The sequence below is a fragment of the Halichoerus grypus genome, chromosome X (genome assembly GCF_964656455.1).
Source record: "Halichoerus grypus chromosome X, mHalGry1.hap1.1, whole genome shotgun sequence".
NCBI lineage: Eukaryota > Metazoa > Chordata > Mammalia > Carnivora > Phocidae > Halichoerus > Halichoerus grypus.
Window position 1 is genome coordinate 124414115 of NC_135727.1, and position 21983 is coordinate 124436097.

General features: G+C 41.9%; 1 protein-coding gene across 2 annotated transcripts in view; it reads left to right on the forward strand.

Annotated features, from left to right (window-relative positions):
* Window positions 1–21983, forward strand: part of MID1 (midline 1) — a 587779-nt gene that overhangs the window by 3161 nt on the left and 562635 nt on the right. Inside the window, exons 2-3 of one of the 2 annotated variants that reach the window (XM_078064878.1) lie at window positions 12593–12816; window positions 18256–18374. The gene's annotated coding sequence lies outside the window, so the exon portion shown is untranslated. The remainder of the gene's footprint in view (window positions 1–12592; window positions 12817–18255; window positions 18375–21983) is intronic. The other variant, XM_078064879.1, reaches the window with a different exon arrangement.

The window sequence follows — 21983 nt, forward strand, 5'->3', positions numbered from 1 at the left end:
CTTCTTAGAGCTCCCACAATTCCATGTCTTCTGCATGATTCTCCTTTTCCCCCCCATAATTCCCTGTTTCTTTTATAATTCCCCATCTCTCCCCAATTCTCCACTCTCTTTCACAATTCTTTGCTCTCTCATAATATTCCTCCCTTTACAATTCCCCAGTTTGTCCCACAATTCCCTTTCCAACAATTCTCTGTCCTTTCCCAGAATTCCCCATGTCTCCCACAATTTTTTATGATCTCCCACAATTCCCTGTCTCACACAGTTCTCTGTTGTTTCCCATGATTGTCTGTTTCTTCCATAACTCCCTGTCTTTCGCACAATTTTTGTGGTAGGGTTTTAAAAATATTTTTTAAATTGAGATATGATTGGCATATAATTTTAGATTAGCTTTAAGTGTACAACATAATGATGAGATATATGTAAATATTGTGAAACGATCACCCCCAATAAGTCTAGTTAACATCCATCGCTGCACAGTTATACAGTTTTTTTTCTTCTGATGAGAACTTTTAAGATCTGCTGTCTTAACAACTTCAAATGTGTAAGACAGTATTGTTAACAGTTGTCACCATGCTGTACATTATATCCCCTGGACTTAATTTATTTTACAACTGGAAGTTTGTACCTTTTGACCACTTCCATCCATTTCACCCCATCCCCACCTCCAGCCTCTGGCAACCACCAATATGTTCTATCTGTGAGTTTGGTTTTTTAATTGTTGTTTTTTTGTTTGTTTGTTTGTTTTTAGATTCCACCTATAAGTGAGATCATACAGTGTTTGTCTTTCTCTGACTTATTTCACTTAGCAAAATGGCCTCAAGGTCTATCCATGTCACAAATGGCAGGATTGCCTTCTTTTATATGGCTGAATAATATTAAATTGTGTGTGTGTATCACATTTTTTTATCCATTTGTCCATCAGTGGACACTTAGTTTACTTCTATGTTTTAGCTATTTTAAATAATGCTGCAGTGAACATAGGGGTGCATGTATCTTTCTGAGTTAGTCATTTCCTTTGGATAAGTATCCAGTGGAATTGCTGGATCATAAAATAGAACTTCTATTTTTAATTTTTTGAGGAACCTCCATAGTTTTTCCATAGTGGCTACATCAATTTACATTCAAACCAACAGTTCACAAGGGTTCCCTTTTCTCCATATCCAACTTGTTATTTCTTGTCTTTTTGAGAGTAATCATTCTAACAGATGTGAAGTGAAATCTCAGTTGGGTTGATTTGCATTTCCCTGGTGATTAGTGATGTTCAGCACCTTTTTAAAAAAGATTTATTGATTGATGAGAGAGAGAGAGAGAGTGTGTGTGTGCAAGTGCACATGAGCGGAGGGGAGGGGCAGGGGGAGAGGGAAAGTGTCCTTGAGCAGACTTCCTGCTGAGCGCAGAGCCTGATACAGGGCTGGATCCTAGGACCCTGAGATCATGACCTGAGTTGAAACCAAGAGTTGGATGCTCAACTGACCGAGCCGCCCAGGCGGCCCTGTTCAGCACCTTTTTGTGTACCTGTTTGCCATCTGTATATCTTCTTTGAGAAAATGTCTATTCAGTTCCTCTGCCCAGTTTCTCATTGGACTTTTTTTTTTTGCTATTGAGTCGTATGAGCTCTTTATATATTTTGGCTGTTAATGCCTTATCAGATATATGATTTGCAAGTATTTTTGCCCACTTGGTATGTTGCCTTTGTATTTTGTTGATGCTTTCCTTTGCTGTGCAGAAGCCATATAGGTTGATGTTTGCTTGTTTACTTGTTTATTTTTGCTTTTGTTGCCTTTGCTTATGGTGTGAAATCCAAAAAAATTATCTCCAAGACTGATGTCAAGGAGCTTTGACTGATGACAAGGAGCTTTGGGTAGTATGGACCTTTCAACAATATGGATTCTTCCAATCCACGAGTATGGAATGTCTTTCCATTTATTTGTGTCTTCTTCTATGTCTTTCATTAACATCTTACAGTTTTCAATATACAGGTCTTTCAACATTTTGGTTGAATTTATTGCTAGGTATTTTATTCTTTTTGATGCAGTTATAAATGGGATTATTTTCTTACTTTCTCTTACTGATAGTTCATTATTAGTGTATGGAAATGCAACTGATTTCCCACAGTTTCCTGTCTCAAGCACAATTCTCTATTTTTCTCATGATTTCCTGCTCTCTCCTACAATTCCACATTGCTCCAACTATTCTGTTATTTCCCAAAATTCCCCTTGTCTTCCGCATTTTTGTTTTTTCTCCACAATGATATTCTCTCCCACAATTCTCCATCTCACCCACAATTCTCTGCTCCCTCTAATAATTCCATGTGTCTCCCAAAATTTTCTATCACACCCACAATTCCCTGTTGTTTTCCAGAATTCCCCATTCTTTCCCAGAATTCCACTTGTCTACTATAATTCCCTATTTTTTCCAACAATTCTCTTTGTTCCTCAGAATTCCTCTTTTCTCCGACAATTCTGTTTTCCCCACAATTCTCTACTTGCCACAATTCTCCCTTCTCTTTCTCACTTCTCTGTGACTCCCACAATTCCTTGTCACTTCAACAATTCCCTTTTGCCCCATATTCCCTGTTCTTTCCTACAATTCCCTCTCTCAAGTATAATTCTCTGTTCTCTCCAACAATTCTTTATTCTCTCCCATCATTTTCTGTCATCCACAATTCCACATCTCCCACAAATCCCTCTCAAGCACAATTCTCTATTCACTCCCTCAATTGTCTCTTCTTTCGCACAATTTTTCCCCTTATCTCCCACAATTGTTTCTCTCACAATTCCCTTTATTTCTAACAATTCTTCATTCTCTTATCGAGTATACCATTATCTCTCACAATTCTCTTTTCTCCCATAATACTCTTTTCTCCCACATTTCTTGTTTTATCTCACAGTTGTCTTTTTTCTTCTTACAATTCTCTGTTCTCTCCCACAATTCCCCTTGTCTCCCACAATTCTTCCCTTTTCCCACAATTTCCTAGTCTCTCCACAATTCTTTTCCTTCCCACAATTTATTGTTTCCCACAATTCTTTGTTCTCTTCCACAATTTCTCGTTTCCCACAATTCCCTGTTCTCTCTGACAATTTCCCTTGTTTCCCACCATTCTCTATTCTCTCCCACACTCCCTGTGGTCCCCCACCATTCTGTTCTCTCCCACAATTCCTCTGCTCCCCGACACTACTCTGTTCTTTCCCACAATTCTGCTTGTTTCCCACAATTCTCTATATTCTCCCACAACCCCTCTGGTGCCCCACAATTCTGTTCTCTCCCACAGTTCCTCTGCTCTCCCACAATTCCTTGTTCTCTCTCACAAGCTCCCTTGTTTCCCACAATTCTGTGCTATCTCCCACAATTCCCTTTGTCTCCCATAAGTCTCCATGCTTTCTCACAATTCTCTGTCCTCTCCCACAATTCCTCTGGTCCCCCACAATTCCTTGTTCTCTCCCACAAGTCATCTTGTTTCCCACAATTCCCTCTTATCTCCTACAGTTCCTTTTGTCTCCCACAATTCTCCGTGCTTTCCTACAATTCCTGTTCTCTCCCACAATTCCACTGGTCCCCCATAATTCTGTTCTCTCCCACAATTTCGCTGCTCCCCAGAATTCTCTGCTCTCTCCCACAATTCCCTTTGTCTCTCATAAGTGTCCATGATTTCCCACAATTCTCTGTTCTCTCCCACAATTCCACTGGTCCCCCATAATTCTGTTCTCTCCCACAATTCCTCTCTTCCCCCAGAATTCTCTGCTTTCTCCCACAATTCCCTTTGTCTCCCATAAGTCTCCATGCTCCCCACAATTCTCTGTTCTCTTCCCACAGTTCCCTTATGTCTCCCATAATTCTCCATGCTTTCCCACAATTCCTCTTCTCTCCCACAATTTCACTGGTTCCCCCATAATTCTGTTCTCTCCCACAATTCCTCTGCTCCCCCAGAATTCTCTGCTCTCTCCCACAATTCCCTTTGTCTCCCACAATTCTCCATGCTGTCCCACAGTTCCTGTTGTTTCCCAGAATTCTCTGTTCTCTCCAACAATCCTGTTCTCTCCTAAAATTCTTCTGCTCCACAATTCCCTGTTCTCTCCCACAATTCTGTTCTTTCCTAAAAATTCCTCTGCTCCCCCACAATTGTTTTCTCCCATAATCCCTTAGCTCCCCTGCACTTCTCTATTCTCTCCCAAAAGTCCCCTTGTTTTCCACAGTTCTCTGTACTCTCCAATTAGCCCTTCTCTCCCACAGTTCCCTTTGTCTCCCACAATTCTCCATGCTTTCCCAGGATTCCTGTTATTTCCCACAATTCCTTGTCCTCTCCCACCATTCTCACTTGCTACCCATAATTCCCTGTTCTCTCCCACAATTCCTCTTCTCCCCCACAGTTCTTTGTTCTCTCCCACAATTCCCCTTGTTTCCCACAAGTGTCTGTTTTCTCCCACAATTCCTCTGCTCTCCCACAATTCCGTTCTCTCCCACAATTCCCTTTGTCTCCCACAAGTCTCCATGCTTTCCCACAATTCCTATTGTTTCCCACAGTTCCCTCTTCTCTCCCATAATTCTCTTTTCTCCCATAATTCCTCTTGTCCCCCACAATTCCCTGTTCTCTCCCACAAGTCCCCGTGTTTCCCAACATTCTCTATTCCCTCCCACATTTCCTGTGGTCCCCCAATTTTGTTCTCTTCCACAATTCCTCTGCTCTCATACCATTGTCTGTTCTGACAGTCCCTCTGGTCCCCCACAGTTGTGTAGTCTTTCACAATTCCCCTTGTTTCCAAGTCTCTGTTCTTTTCCACATTGTCTCCCACAATTATCCATGCTTTCCCACAGTTCCCCTTGTTTCCTACAATTCCCTGTTCTCTCCCACAATTCTGTTCTCTACCACAATTTCTCTGCTCCCCCACAATTCTGTTCTCTCCCATGATACTTCTGCTCCCCCCCACTTCCCTATTCTCTCCCATAGTCCCCTTTGACTCCCACAGTTCTCCATGTTTTCCCATAATTCCTGTTATTTCTCACAATTCCTTGTCCTCTCCCACCATTCTCCCTTGTTACCCGCAATTCCCTGTTCTCTCCCACAAGTCCCATTTCCCATAATTCTCTGTTCTCGCCCACAATCCCCTTTGTCTCCCACAATTCTCCGTGATTTCCCAGAATTCCTGTTATTTCCCATAATTCCTTGTCCTATATCACCATTCTCCCTTGTTACCCACAATTCCCTGTTCTCTCCCACAATTCTCTTTGTCTCCCACAATTCCTATTGTTTCCCACCTTGTTCTCTCCCATAATTCTCTTCTCTCCCACAATTCCTCTTAACCCCCATAATTCCCTGTTCTTTCCCACAAGTCCCCTTGTTACCCACAATTGCCAGATAGCTCCCATAGTTCCCTTTGCCTCCCACAATTCTCCATGCTTTCCCACAATTCACATTGTTTCCCACAATTCCCTGTTCATTCCCATAATTCCCCTTGTTTCCCACCATTCTCTGTTTTCTCCCACAATTCCTGTTCCTGCACAATTCCTTGTTCTCTCCCACAATTAGCTCTTCTCTCCACAATTCCTGTTGTTTTTCACAATTATCCATGCTTTCCCACAGTTCCCATTGTTTCCCACGATTCCCTGTTCTTTCCCACAATTCCTCTGCTCCCGCACAGTTCTCTGCTCTCTCCCACAATTCCCCTTGTTTCCCATAAGTCTCTGTTTTCTCCCACAGTTCCTCTGCTCTCCCACAATTCTGTTCTCTCCCACAATTCCCTTTGTCTCCCACAAGTCTCCATGCTGTCCCACAATTCCTATTGTTTCCCACAGTTCCTTGTTTTCTCCCATAATTCTCTTTTCTCCCACAATTCCTCTTGTCTCCCACAATTAACTGTTCTCTCCCACAAGTCCCCTTGATTCTCAACATTCTCTATTCCCTCCCACATTTCTTGTGGTCCACCGATTTTGTTCTCTCCCATGATTCCTCTGCTCCCATACCACTGTTTTTTCTCTCTGACAATCCCTTTGGTCCTCCACAGTTCTGTTTTCTTTTACAGTTCCCCTTGTTTCCCGCAATTTGCTGTTCTTTTCCACAGTTCTCTTTGTCTCCCACAATCCTCCATGCTTTCCCACAGTTCCTATTGTTTCCCACAATTCCCTGTTTTCTCCCACAATTCCCCTTGTTTCCTACCATTCTGTATTCTCTCCTACAAGCCCTCTGGTCCCCAACAATTCTGTTCTCTTCCACAATTCCCCTTACTTTCCACAAATCTCTGTTGTTTGCCACAATTCTCTGTTCTCTCCTGCAATTTTCTGTTCTTTCCCACAATTCCCTGTCACACCCACAATTCTCTATTCTTTTGTCTATTCTTTCCCATAATTCCCCTTGCCTCACACAATTCCCTTTTTCCTCCCATAATTCCCTGTTTTCTCCCACAATTCTCTGTGTTTCCCCATAATTCCACTTGTTTCCCACAATTCCTCTGGTCCCCCACAATTCTATTTTCTTTCAGTATTTCCCCTTGTTCCCATAGTTTTCTGTTCTCTCCCACAATTCCTCTGCTCACCCACAGGTCTCTGTTCTCTCCCACAATTCCCTATGTTTCCCACCATTCTCTATTCTTTCCCACAATTTCCCTGGTTTCCCACAAGTCTCTGTTCTCTCCCACAATTTTCCTTGTTTCCCACAATTCTCCTTTCCCCCCACAATTCCCTGTTATCTCCCACAGTTCTGTTCTTTCCCACAATTCCTCTTGTTGCCCACAATTCTCTATTCTCTCCCATAATTCCCCCATTCTGTCCCACAATTCTCTCCTCTTCCACAGCTATCCTTGTTTCCCACAATTCTCTCTTCTCTTCCACAATTCCTCTTGTTCCCCACCATTCTCCAATCTCTCCCACAGTTCCTCTGTTCCCCCACAATTCTGTTCTCTCCCAAAATTTGTCCAGTTCCCCACAATTCCCTGTTCTCTCCCAAAATTCCTCCTGTCCCCCATAATTCCCTATTCTCTCCCAAAATTTCTCTTGTCTCCTACAATTCCGTGTTCTCTCCCACAATTCCCCTTGTTTCCCACAGTTCTCTGTTCTTTCCCACAATTCCTCTGGTCCCCCACAATTCCATTTTCTTTCATACTCCATAGATACGCTTAAAGATGTGAGAAATGATGTAAGTGTATTATTACTCATTGTAGTATTGTTTGTAATAGGAAACTATTAGAAACTATCCAAATTTATGTAATCAGTGAAAGACCACTTACATAAATTATATTAATCCAGACAGTGGAATAGTATACAACTGTTAAGTAAAAAGCAAAAGGAATGTTTTATGTAACTATATGGAAAACCTCCAAGATATTTTAGGTAAAGAAGAACAAGAGTGAAAACACTGTGTGAAGTATGATACCATTTGTGTAAAAAAAAAAAAAAAAAATGGAGGTGGGGAGAGAATGTGACTTCTATAGCATGTGACAATGTCTGCTACGTTGGAATAACCCGTACTTAGCCTTTAGTGGTCAATTCAGGGTGATGGTTGCCCAACTCTGTAAATGCGCTTAATGCCACTGAATTGTACATTTAAAAATAAAACGGTAGGGGCGCCTGGGTGGCTCAGTCTTTAAGCGTCTGCCTTCAGCTCAGGTCATGATCCCAGGGTCCTGGGATCGAGCCCCGCATCGGGCTCCCTGCTCAGCGGGAAGCCTGCTTCTCCCTCTCCCACTCCCCCTGCTTGTGTTCCCTCTCTTGCTGTGTCTCTCTCTGTCAAAAAAAAGTCCATTCAGAGGTCATCTCCTCCAGAGTAAAGGCCATGGCTAAATACATTTTCTTTATATTCCCACAGTAACTTTATAAATTAGCCACAATAAATGAAATTGTCTGAATGTATGTCTGTCTTGCTCCCTAGGGTATTGATGAGGCTGTTGGTGGGGACCATGCCCCATCCGTTCCATGGACTCTGAGACTGGCCTCATGTCCAGCATATGGTAGGCACTCAGGAAATGTTTCCCTGACAGCCTGTCCTACAGATTTCAGACTCAGGACTGCAATGTCAACTTCTGCTGAGTTCGATATTTGCATACACTACAGAGTGATTACCCCAATAAGTCTAGTTACCATCCATCATCATACAGGTGGCTTCCTTCACCCGTTTTGCCCACCCCCAACCCGCTTCCCCCCCGATAATCACCAGTCTGTTGTCTGTATCTATGAGTTTCATTTGTTTGTTTTGTTTTTCAGATTTCACATGTAAGTGAAATCATGTAGTATTTGTCTAATTCCGTATGATTTCTTTTAACTTTAATCACCTCCCTAAAGATTATTAGCCCTAAAATGATATTTGGGGTTAAGGCTTCAACGTGTGAATTTTGAGTAGGACAGAGTTCAGTCCATAACAATAAGTTAGATGTGTTTTCTTTTCATCATTTTTCTTGGGTTTTTTCTTATGGTGAGTTTTGCTTTGAGTAATTTTTGTGCAACTTAATTTGCAGCCTTTTCTTTTACGGTTTCTGGGTATTAATAGCATAGTCAGAAGTATTTTCTTTTCAAGTTCTAAATAAATTCTTTCATATTTTTTCAAGTTTTTAAAAGTTTTCACTTTTTATTTTAAAACATTAATATATTTGAAATTTATCCTGGTGTAAGGAATAAGTTGCAGCTCCAATCCCCTTCTATATTTTTCAAACAATTACTCAATTGTCCCAGGATGATTTATCCAATAAACTATCCCCCCCAGACACCCCTATACTTAGATTTGAGATGTCTCTTCGTTATTAAGACATTAAATCCCCATGTATTCTTGGACCTATTTTTGGATTTTTTGCTCTGAGCCATTGTCATATCTAAGAACACACCAATACCACATTCATTGACATATTGGGACCATCTTGCAAATCACTAACCTCTCATTACACTTCTTTTTCAGAATTTTTCTTGATACTTTCGTGTATTTATATTTCTGAATCAAATTTGTAGTTGGCTGGTCAAGTTTTTTTAAAACCTGGATGGTAATTTCATTGGGATTATGTTAAATTTGTATATTAATTTAAGAAGATGAGAACTCTTTAGAAAAATGAGTCATCCTATACAAGAATATGGAGGACCCTCCCAAATGTTCAGTTCTTCTTTTGTGTCCCTCAATACCATTTTTAAGTGTTTCTTCAAATCTTAAATATTTTTTGATGAGCTTATTTCTTGGTATTTAAACTTTGTTGTTGCAATGGAAGGGAAATCCTTTCTTTCCTTATGTCTTCAAACTTAGTGTTGGCATATTTATGAAAGCTATTGGCTTGGCTACGTTCACCTTATGTTCTACAATGTTTTGAATTTTCTTATTGTCTTTGGTCTTATTTTTTGTTTATATTGGGTTTTCCGGGGATTCTTTCATATCATCTCAACTAATAATAACTTTGCTTCCTCATTTCCCATTCTAATGCCTAAAATTTCTTTGCGCTGCTAATTACATGGGCTAGGCACTACCAGCAAAATATTAAATAATGGAAGTGGTGGTGGGCATTTCAAAATTTTGTGGGAATGTTTCGTTGTGTTAACTTTTAGATTGGCTTAGATATAGTTTTCTTAATCATGTTCACAAAGTCTCCATATGTCTCTGTTTTATTATGAGTTGTAGCAAAATCAACAAATGCTTTGGTGAATGGACTTCCATAGAAGATGATAAAGGGGTTGTTTGCTATCTAAGTTAACGTGAACTGAGCCAGCACAGGCAGAAAGAGGAATCCACAGGCAGGGGTGACCATGGGAACATGAGTCCTTGGGAAGTATCATATAACTTAGGGAAACTTGATCTTCCATGGATCTGGAGATTCAAGTGAATCAGATCTTGAGCTCCAGGGGATAGGGAGGCCAGGCCTAGCTGACAATGGCTTAAACTTTGCTTAAGGGTGAATTTATTAAGTACCTATTATATAAAATGTGGTGAGTTGATCATAAAACACTCCGGTCTTAAAGTTATATGTGTATGTCTACGTGCCTGTACAGTTGCTTTTGATTTTATGGTTTGGACCGATGCTTCTCATACTTGAATGTGCACACAGATCCCTCCAGGATCATGTTAAAATGTAGATTCTGATTCAGTGAGTCTAGGTGGAGGATGAGAGTCCATGTCCTCACAAGTGCCCAGGTGATGCCGATGCTGCTGGTCCAAGGACCATACTTTAGATGGCAAGGTTTTAGAGTACCCTATGTGTTGTTCATACAAAAATATACAGAGATCAAGAGCAAGCATTTGGAAACTTTTGCAGCAGTTTAAGTGATTTTATATTTAGTGAATCTGAACTTCAGCTTGCGTTTTGTGTGTTTGCTTTTTATTTCATTAGTAATTTTTTGTTTTTGTTGTTTTACAAAAATATTGGTCTGTGATTAGAAATTAAAAAAACCCCTAGTCCTCCATTGCAGATAGTTCAAGAAGCTCTACTTTAAACTACCTCATAGTGAGAGAAAACTGCTTCTCTCTCTTCTCTCATGTGGAAGCAAGAGCATTTATCTAAAGTTTTCAGTTACCCTAAACGAATTCAGCTTTGTAACATATTTAGCGACTAGTAGAGATGAGTATGATTAGTCCACTATTTAGAATAATGATATAATTTGCCCCTACCTTTATTTACATAACAATTTTAATAATAATAATATACTCAGTTTATTATTACTTTTTATTTTTTTAAAAGACTTTATTTATTTATTTGACAGAGAGAGATAGCGAGAGCAGGAGCACAAGCAGGGGGAGTGGGAGAGGGAGAAGCAGGCTTCCCGTGGAGCAGGGAGCCCGATGCGGGGCTCGATCCCAGGACCCTGGGATCATGACCTGAGCTGAAGGCAGACGCTTAACAACGAGCCACCCAGGCGCCCCTACTCGGTGTATTTTTTAAAATTCCTTTATAATTGCTCAAAGTGGTCTTATTCTTTAATTCATTGCTTTTTGCAGTATTGCCGTGCTAAGCACTGAGCCGCCCAAGGTGAGAGAGGAGTATGTGCACTGATGTGGTTTGAGGCCCACCTGCAAGAGCTCCTCTGTGCAGACCCATTTATCCCCAGGTGAGCCTGCTGTGGTGTTGGAATTCCTCACACTGAGGAATGGCTGCTAAAATGGGAATGCACTGGTACTCCTTGTGAACATGATGCAATACAGATTTTCTGCCTCAGATGAAATAGAAACAACTGATTGTGTCTTATACTGGTGGTTAAATATTTACAAGAAATTCCATTTCTGGGAACTTCACTTGACTTTTTGGTTGTTGTTGTGTGTTCATCTGCTTCGTTCTCTATGAGCACATGACAACATATGTGAGAACTCCACCTCCATGTGTGCTGGAGAAAGGGTTAAAATTAAGAACACTCTTGCTGTTCATTTAAAGATTCCTGAAAATTAATGTGTGCATGTTTGCGTGTGGCTATTATTTTATTGTAACAGTGAACAGCTCAGTCTGGCCCCCAGAGTATGAGAAAACACTGAGAACCATCACTTTGAACCAGGAACTCCAATAGATTAATTTGTTTGATGAAAGTTATGTCCCTGAAAAGAAACCTCAGCAGTATGCTTAGGTCATTTCCTAAGGAGGACAAGGGAGTGTTTCGTTGTTGGGTGGTGTTTATCAGTGGGAACGTCGGGTCCTTATAAAATAATTCTTTTCTCTACCTTTCCTTTCTATATTATTCTCTGTTTTCCCTTACTCTCTCCCTTCCATCCTTCCTTCTTCCTCCCATCCTTCTCTCCCCACCATCCACCTTTTCCTTGCTTTTATTTTTTTTAAAGATTTTATTTATTTATTTGTCAGAGAGAGAGAGAGAGAGAGCGCACAAGCAGGGAGAGAGGCAGGCAGAGGGAGAAGCAGGCTCCCTGCTGAGCAAGGAGCCCAATGTGGGACTTGATCCCAAGCCCCTAGAATCATGACCTGAGCTGAAGGCAGACGATTAACCGACTGAGCCACTCAGGTGTCCCTCCCTTGCTTTTAACAAATTATTGAGGACCTACTATGTGCAAGATATTATGCTCGACACGCACAAGAAGATGTGCTTTGGCACTAATAATGAGGCCCCCAGACCACTGGGATTTGAAAGAGATTTGATGAAGTTTATCCTTCAAAGTGGGGGTAGAGGAGAGGGGTGGCCAGAGGAGGAGAATGTTCTGTCCAGAAAGGAAATAAGATCTGAGTAAAGGAAGCTGAAGGACATGCACTTCCGCTCAGGATTTAGGAGTGGCAGGAATGCTTGGTGTGTAGGAGGTTAGCACCGGGTTAGTATTATTTACAGGACTCTGAGCCTGGTCTCTAAGCTAAAAGGGGCATGGGGGCGAAGCATAGCAGGTGGTAAACCAAAAGAATTCACTGTGGTCTGAAAACTATGTTGGAATATGAACTCCATTGTGGGTAGGGAGCAAGAACCTTCCCTTTTCTGAGCTGAAGGTAAGCTTCTTTAGTCTGGACTTGCTTTCCTCAATTCTAGTTCTTCCTTTTCTAGAAAATGAGGTGAAATAATTTATACCAGCCATAAAAAGCACTGACTGTATTTAATGCAAATTTGTGAGCTTATTATGCTATGAAAGTGTTCCTTGGCTGTTTCATATGTTCTCTCCCACAAAATAGTTTGTATTTTTGGAATCCCAAAGAACCCACCTTTTGTTTTTCAGAGAAAATATTCAATGGCTGTAGCTGGATGAGTTCTCATCTCTACTGTATGCAACCAAGCCCAACTAGGTCTCTAGGCCATCTGGATGCCACCCACTGAGAGTCTTTTCAGGACTTAGTGATTTGGTACTGCTTATTTCCACCTTCTCTGAGAATGGAGCCTCAGAGTAGAGACCAGATTGAAAAGTCTGAAAACTCTCTTTTGCTTCTGGAACCATGAAAGCAGGTACTGCATCTTATTCATCTTTTCTCCTTGGCACCTCACACAGTGTCTGGCACCTGCCTAATGTAGAGATGGGTAGATGCAGGTCATCAGGAAAGAGAAACAGAGCCCACAGCACACTACTAAGTGGCTGCAAAATCATCCCTGCACTGAAGACCCACTTGTTCTCCTTTGTTTTCCATAGGATGCCTTTCTCAACCTGTCTTAAGTGGGTAGGTGGGAGGATGGGCTGATGGGTGGCTGGATGAATGGATGAGGATTGGATGGGATAGTAGGTGGGTGGATGAGTGGGTGATGAATTAAATCTTGTACATCACTCCCTACTGACCATTGAGACTGTTTAGTGTCGTTAAACTATCTATGTTTGATGACTCAGGGCACCTCTGTCACCTATTTTGGGGTTTCATCTGCTTGAAGTTTGAAATCGCTAAAACTTTTATTCATTTCGTTCTGCCACTTCATGCATAATCTGCTGAAAGTTTTGCCAACCTGACAATGATATTTCTGTGTACTTTGTGTGGGTTCGATGTTGGCTTTTGCAAAGTCATACATATGTGATTTATAAACCTTCACTTTTATTGGTTTGAATATTTTCTCACCTCCTTGGGCAATGTTACAAAACATTTTATGGTGGGAAAGTTTACAAAGGGATAGCACAAGTCCCCAAAAGTCATAGTTATTAGTAGCGGTTTAATTGGACCAGAAAAAATGGAAACCCAGGTCTGGATCCTCTAAATAAAAAAAAACTTATTTGAGGTAATCACTTTCATACTGGACTTTGCAGCTATGATAAGTAGGAATTTTTTAAAGGGGCTCCCCACTTGGTGAGATCTATCCAATTGCATATTTCTTGTCAATTGCATGAATCTGTGACCCCGTGACCCAGCAACTATTAGTTTGACATTACTAACACACCCCACACAAACTTTTCTTGATCTTCAGTGTGAGAATTAAAAAAAAAAAAATTTTTTTTTTAAAAGAAAAACAACTTCGGAGGGAAGAATTCGTAAGCCTTTTGAGTAAGAATATCCCTGACAAAAAAAGATTTGCCACTGGGGGGCGATGGAGGTTCAGAAACCGCCCTGCTGTTCCCTGAGGCACCCGAGCACTTTGGCTGGTTTATTTATTCAAAGCTGGAATTTGGACGCGGGAACCACCAAGCTCAGAGAAATTCCTGGATGAGGAGCACAGTCCTGGGAAAAACCTACTGAAGATGGAATTAGCACCTTGGCGGACCGCCTTTAACACAAAGAGCTTTCCTTCCCTGTGGGTCTTAAGAACTGACTTCAGTTCCCATCAGTCTGAAACAGAGAAAGCCAAGTTAAACTGCGAAGAACTGAGACAGCAAAGAAGTGTGCTTATTTATCAGTACCTGCAAACACACGTAAGCGCGCAGTTCACACGGCGTTAAGGCGTCTCCCAGCCACTTGGCACAGAGTTTTGGCTGGTGTGGGCAGGCCTCAGTCAGGTCCTTTCCTCTGGAGAGGGGGAGGTTATAGAGTTTCTCGCAGGAAACTCTGAGTCATAGCTAACACTTCAGGTGACAGTTGAAGAATCTAGTGATGCAGAGTTTAGACAGGTTCAGAGAGGTATCTTTTGGAAAACAAAGAAGGAAAAACAATGGATCTTCGCCAAAGGGGTAATTTTGCAGCCACTTGGAGGGGGGCATGGGGCTGTATTTCTCCTCCTCATTATGTCGGCCGTGCTTGGGCCCACTGGTAGGTTTGGGGTCCAACCCTGGCACCAGACTGGTTGCCAGAGTGGCTAGCTCACTCTCTCAAGCATTATCAGTATTGTGGGCCCAGCTGTTAAGCCTATGTGGTCTTTTCCCCAGCTCGATACCATCAGTGTCCCAGCATAAGGTTTTTGTCTTGCTTCTACCCCAAGACAGGCCAAAGGACAGGGAGATGTAGAACTCAGGACAGCAAGTCCAGCACGTACGGTGCGCATCACAGAAGGCATACGCATATCCGAGAAATGATGTTACATCCCGTGTCCATTTCTAAGGCCCTCTGACCTGGCAGAGGGATGGCTTAGGACTTCTAAGATTGCAGCTAGGAGGGGGACCCGTGGATCCCAATGCCCAGTGCCCTGTGCCCTCTGGGAGTTGCTGATGCATATTTCTGAGGACACTCGGAAAATCTGGAAGTATGTTATATTAGTGAGGACCTTTTGGATTTTGAGTGAGAAGTCTGACTTGGATTAGTTAAGCAGACAAAGGAATGCATTTGTTCACATGCCCAGGAAGTCCAGGGGTGGGCAAGACCTCAAGAAGGGCTGGATCTGGGGGGCTCTGCCTCCCTCCCTCAGCGCAGCATCCCTTTGTTTGATGGCCTCTCTCCCAACTTCTTTAACATTCTGGGGACTTGGCTCCTATCGGGTCACATAGTTTCCCTGGCATCAGCTGCTGTGTCTCAGGGTAGAATGGGGCGATATGATTTGCAGGGGCCTGGAACGTTGTACCTGGCAGCCCACCTAGGACCACGTGAAGTGGGAACGAGGCCGCTGCTCAGAGGAAATGATGTGGATACACGAAAGCAGCAACACTCTGCATGCAGATCATTTTTTTTTTTTAAAGGTTTTATTTATTTATTCATGAGAGACAGAGAGAGAGAGGCAGAGGGAGAAGCAGGCTCCCAAGGAGCAGGGAGCCCGATGTGGGACTCGATCCCAGGACCCTGGGATCATGACCTGAGCCGAAGGCAGATGCTTAACCATCTGAGCCACCCGGGCGCCCCCATGCAGATCATTTGTATGCACAGGAAGATCAAGAAGCCAAGTCCTAGTAAGAGATCCTTTAGCCAATAGTAAAAGTAATCCCAGTTGCCGTTTTGCTTCCTTAAATTCTACTGTAGGCCTAATGAAAAGGCTCTGGATTCACATTTGAGGAATGTCTCCACTAATTCAAAGATGGATCTAAGAACTGTTTCCTATTGACAAATGCCTCAATAAACAGGAACCCGAGTTGTAATAGATACAATAAGGAAAGCACCCTGAGTTCAATGTCGGATGCTGAAAAGGGAACATACTGTCTAATAATGAAAAGGACCAGCAATTGCATTTAGGACTAACAGTCCCGAAATTGTCCCTGGAAACCCGTTAAGGTCTACATAATTATTTGCAAGGCTCCCTTAATGCAAGTGATCTGCTTTCTATGTGAATGCTAATCATACAAAACACATGCCCTGGCACAAAACAAACTGAAAGAAAATAAAATTTCAAGAAACCGACCACCTAAAATAGATCTAAGCAAAAACTAGTAAGGTATGAATGAAGACAGTGGGACATTCGGGCCTGAGTCACAACAGTCTGTGAGGCTGAGAGGGAAAGCCATGGAGCTGGCGGGACCATTTACCCAGGCCACAGGCGATTCCAAGGTCTAGGAGAAAAGCCCTAGGTCCTGTGGTGGGGTGGCCTGGAAAGGGCACCTTTCCGAATGTTCGAGATCTTCTCCAGGCTTGCTGGCTATGAATGTGGCAGTCACTTCTCCTTGTAGAGCCCCCACTGCCTTATCTTCGAAGTGGCAAGAATGCAACCTAGGGAGTTGTCTTCCGGATTAAACAAGCAATCCTGTATTGGCCTAAGCCGGGAGTGGGCGCACTTCTGTGAAGGGCTGCAGAGTAACTGGGGCTTTGTGAGCCAGACTCTGTGGCAGCTGCTCAACTGTGCCTCCTAGCAGAAGCCTGGGCAGTTTGTCCATGGTGGGTGTGGCCGTGCACCAGTACAGGTTTATTCACAAAATAAAGGTGGCCTTCCGAGTAGGCCTGCAGGCCCTAGTTTGCTGACCCCCGGTCCAACTAATTGTCCCTCCCTGCTCGTCCTGTTAACCCTCTTGCCCCTGGTCAGAGAACATCTTTGTATGGACTCACTTGTGCCCCGCCCCCCAACCAAGTTCATGAGTTGAAGCCTTAACCTGAGATGTGACTGTATTTGGAGATGGGCCTTTAAGGAGGTAATTAAATCCAATGAGGCCCTAAGAGTGGGGTGTCAGTCTGGCAGGGCTGGTGTCCTTGTAAGACAAAGAGACACCACAGTTCCCTCTGTCCACCAGATGAGGACCCAGCAAGGCAGCACCCCCATGGCACCTGGAGCTCAGACTCCCAGGCTTCGGAACTGGGAAAATACATGTCCGTTGCTTAAGCCAGCCCATCTGCGGGAGTTTGTTATGGGGGCCCCGGGAGACTAATACAGTGACCCATTAATTGTATGAATGCTGTGGCCACCTTACAGGTCTATCTTCTCTTTCCCTCTCCCTTCTCCCCATTCTTTCTCCTTTCCTCCCTTCCTTCCTTCCTTTTCAGAAATGTTTATGTTTCTCCAGTGGAGCTAAGAACATCTGCCTTGCTTACCTAACCAAATCTGTGTGAGGCTTAAATTAAATAGAAAACATGAGGTACGATATAGGACAGCGGTTACTACGGTATTTCTGTTTAAGTTCTATCACCTATCGTTGCAAATGTAAACTACTACATGGGGCAGCCGATCTGGACCCAAATGTGGGGGCCCCGCCTCCCTCTCCCCCCATGCGAGGTTATTTGGGCAATGGAGTGGTGTTGGTGTTTCTTTGCTTGGGCACTTTTATGTTTTGAGTGGTAGGGGAGCTATAAGAAGGCTAGGAGGAGAAAACATATATGAAAAGGATTCTGGTTCTAGTCCAAACAGAGCATTTTCCCTCCACCCTTTGATGGTCAGTGGTATCATGTCCTTCATTCAGCAAATACAGATAGTTTCTACCCCATGTCAAGTGCTGTGCTGGGTAGATACAGAAGTGACGAATCTGATAAGGCCTCTGCCTTCAAGCTGACATTCTGGCGGGGCACGTGTGTGCGCGCATGTTCGTGAGTGCCCGCAGGCAGAACGAGAGAGGAGGTCGGGCTCAGAACAGAGAACAATTGAATGAAGAAAATAATGACAGACTCTGAAGAAAACCAACTGGGTCCCATGTCAGAAGTTACAGGCGTGGCTCTGCTAGAGACAAAATCTACAGTGTCCATGGCCTCTCCATCTCCCCTTTGTTCTTCTCTTCTCCTCTCTTCCCTCAACCCCAGTCTCCAAGAACAGCTCCTAGTTTCTCCCAAAAATGTTGAATCAAGATGACGGTCTTCTTGTTGGGATCATTCCTCATATGATTTACATATACAGGTCACAATAATAGTAACAGCTATTATTAACGTGTACTTCTGGCCTGGGTGCTACTCTGCTAGGCATTTTTTGGTAATAAACTTTAAGTTTTAGAATAGTTTTATTTTTACAGGAAAGTTGCAGAGATGTACAGAGTTCCCATACACCCCACACTCAGTTTGTCCTATTATGAACATCTTACCTGAGTATGGTACATTTGTCGTAAGCTATAAACCAGTTTTGATCCATTAATATTAACTAACATCCATTCTTTACTTGAATTTCGTTAGTTTTTACCCTAATGTCCTTTTTCTGTTCCAGGATCTCTTCCAGGATGCCACAGTACAGTTGATGGTCATATCTCCTCTTGGCTGTGACAGTTACTCAGACTTTCCTTATTTTTGATGACCTTGACAGTTTTTTTGAGGAGTACTGGTCAGGTATGTTGCAGAATGTTCCTCAACTGGGATTTGTCTGATGCAATGCATTATTTCCTATTCTCATGACTAACCTTCAGTGTCAGTATAAATTACTCATTTCATCATTACAGATGAAAACACTGAGGCACAGAGAGGTTAAGGAACTTCCCTAACGTTGCACAGCTAGCAAATGACAGAAACAATGATTCAAACTCAAGACTGACATGACTTCATGCCACGCATTTACTTTGCCTCCCCGCCCCTCTCTGCTGAATTCCTGACAACAAAAGAATCCGCTTCAAGGCTGTCTGGGTGATTTCTTTGGTACTTGTTCCTCCCAAATAGTTTAAAACAATTAATATGTTTAATTAAATTAGAGCAATTTCCCCAATCAGTTATTTGCTGAGCTGATTATTTGTGTAACTTCAGTGGCTATCTTCTCAGGGCAGTTGATTAATCCAGAAAGAACTTTACGAAGTATTCGAGCGTCTGTGTTTCTCGGAGTGGCTCTCAAACTGTGCTCACCTGGAATGCATGAGTATCACCCGGACTGCTTGTTAAACGTCCGCTTCCCTGGGGTAGGATGACCAACCGTCCCAGTTTGCCCAGAACTGAGCAGTTCCCAGGATGTGGGATTTTCTGGCTAAGACCAAAACCAGGACAGTCCCAGGCAAACCAGGATGGTTGGTCCCCCTACCACAGAGCTACCACGAATTGCTAGGGCCCAGCAACCTGCTTGTAAACAAACTACCCGGGAGATTGTTCTAAACACACACAAGTAGGAGATCCCCTACATCAGATATGGGAATGAATTACTGGAAGAACCGGTGGTGGGTTTCTGGAAACACTGAGTTTCATCTGGGTATGTTTGATTCTGCCTGAAGTCGAGGTAGAAAATTGTCACCCAGCGTTCAGCCCAGATGACATCAGTGGGGATGCTTTTTCACTCTTTAGGTAAGAAATGGGCACTACCTTTCCAACTCCACATTTTTGTTGAGGGATGATGGAGCGCCCAAAAGATATTAGGTCCTTCTGAGGTCATTATTTATCAGTTGGGATCGATGAATCTGTGTTAACCTGGGGCAGTGGTTCTCTACCTTGGCAGATGAATAGAATCACCAGGGAGAGTTTAAAAACCCTAATGCCCAGGCCCACCCCAGACCAATTTCATCAGAATCTCTGGCATTGGGAGCCAGGCACCAGTAATTTGATAGTTGGAGAACCATGGATCTAAAGCAGCCCTATCCAGTAGAAATAATATGTGAGCTGTATTTTCTAGTAGTCACATTTTAAAAAGTAAAAGCAGCACATGAATTTTAAGAATATATTAAATTTAACACAGCGTATCTGAAATTTTATCTTTTTAACCTATAATCATTATAAAAATGATTAATCACACACTTTATGTACAGTTTTTCATCCTAAGTCTTTGAAATCTGTGTGCAGTTTATTCTTCACAGTACTTTTCAGTTCAGATGCTGAGTTTTCATCAGAACTACTTGATCTGTATTTAGATTCACATATGCCCGAGTTGTTCCAAACGTGTTTAACTTAAAAGTAGTCCAATCACTGAATCAGGTCTAATTTCCCAAATTTTAATTTTAACTAAAATGAAAAATGCTGTTTCTCAGTCTCACTAATCACATTTCAATTACTGGATAGACACGGGCGACTGATAGCTTTGAAGATGGTTATCACGGTTCTAGGGCAGTGTTTCTCAGACTTTAATTTGGGCATACAAATCGCCGGCAGTTAGTCTGGTTAAAAGCTAGGTTCTGATTCAGCAGATCTGGGGTGAAGCCTGAGATTCTGCATTTTGAACAAGCTCCCAGGTGATGCTGATGCTGCTGATCCAGGGACCACATTTTGAGTGGCAACGGACTAGAATAATCTTGAATGAGGGCTACCTCAACTCTGATTTCTCTACTTGCTTGGTGGTATTCTCTCATTTTAAAGGCTGGCAAATGTGCATACAATCATGTGAATGTATATAAAATACGTGTGTACATACGTACATGCAAATGTATGTGTATGTGGCTGAATATGGCTGAGCTTGTGTTCACCTCTGAACTTGTGTAGACACCTAAGTAAGCTCTGTAAATATAGAAAACGCTTCATTACTACATGTGTTCTTTGCCTTCTTCACTTTATTTTAAATTCAGCTTGCTCTTCTTGGGTCACTGGAACTGAACAACAGCTGAATGTTTAACCTTGATTTAAGTCCCTATATGTATTTGTTTGCTTTTTTTTTTTTTAACTGAGTGCAGTAGGTTCCTGCATTGTATTTCAGTGTTTGAAGGTATTTAAAAAGTATTTGATGACCCAGCCTCTCTGTGGTTTTGTGTATAATGCAGAGTAACCTCCAGTTCCATCTGGTTCCCTTGTACTTGTGTGTAGAAATATTATGCCCTAGTATGTGTGTTTCTTTCTATAGATGGTTTCTCATTCTTCTTTAGACATCAGTATGGAAAGGTTGTGAATTACTTCTAAAGTGTTGTTCCAACATTTACCTGCCCTCCCCGCCCAATCCAAACAACAAAAGCTAAAATTGATTGAGTTCTCTTTTTCAAGATTTATAATCTGAGAAAATTATTTGAACATAAATAGCAACCAAAATCATAGTGAAGCTGGAGAAATTGGTCATACTTGTCCCTTTATTATCCTTTAGTTTCTTTTAAGGGACAAGTTTTCCATGGGAAAACACCACTATTTTTGGCAGTTATTGGAATCAGACAAAGGACAAGATGAAAGACATAGCTATTACAGACTTTGGGGAAAAAACAGGGAATAACCCTTCCTTCACTAAAATGGAAGGAAATAAAATGAGGGATAACAATTGGGTATATCAAAGCAGGATGGAGGGTAAAAATATTATTTTTTACTCTAAACCCAATTTTCGTTTTATTTTCTGTTACTGGCCATGTGTGGTGGAAAAATTATATATTTTTATGAGATAGAATACTTATTCTGTGTACAGTTATAGATCCCAGTGATTATAAGATTTGGCATCATCCACGAAAATGGCTACTAATTCAAAAGCTTAGTTCATTGGGCTGCATTCTGGAGGATTCAAAAATCTCCAGGGAAATCAAGCTAGAGCTCAGCGTGAATAGTTTCTTAATTTTATTTCTTTTGACTTGTCTACATGGGTGTCTCTGAGTGAAGTTTGGATATATTACATTTTTTATTTCCTGTGGATCATGCTGCATTTAATTATAGCTAATAATAATAGCTAACATTCATTAACTGCTTAATATGTGTCAGGGCCTTATTAATTACTTTATTTGCTTTATTTTATTTAATTCTCATAGCAATTTCATAAGATAGGTACTCTCAAAAGTATAATTTTTAAAGAACTAAAAACAAGCTCGTACAAATACAGAATGAACACCTGTCAAGAATTTATTCAACTCATTGATGATCAGAACCATAAATGGATTAAGCTGATTCCAAGAACATTATGAGGAACTTGGTATTTATAGGCATTTTGAGGGAAAAAAAGCATTGCAATAAGACTTCTAGGATAGATTCAAAACTGATTACTGTCCTACAGGGCAATAAAACCACGACCTTTGGGGTTATCTTTTCTATTGGACAGAAGTCTATGAATTAGCATGTAACTTCAGAGCA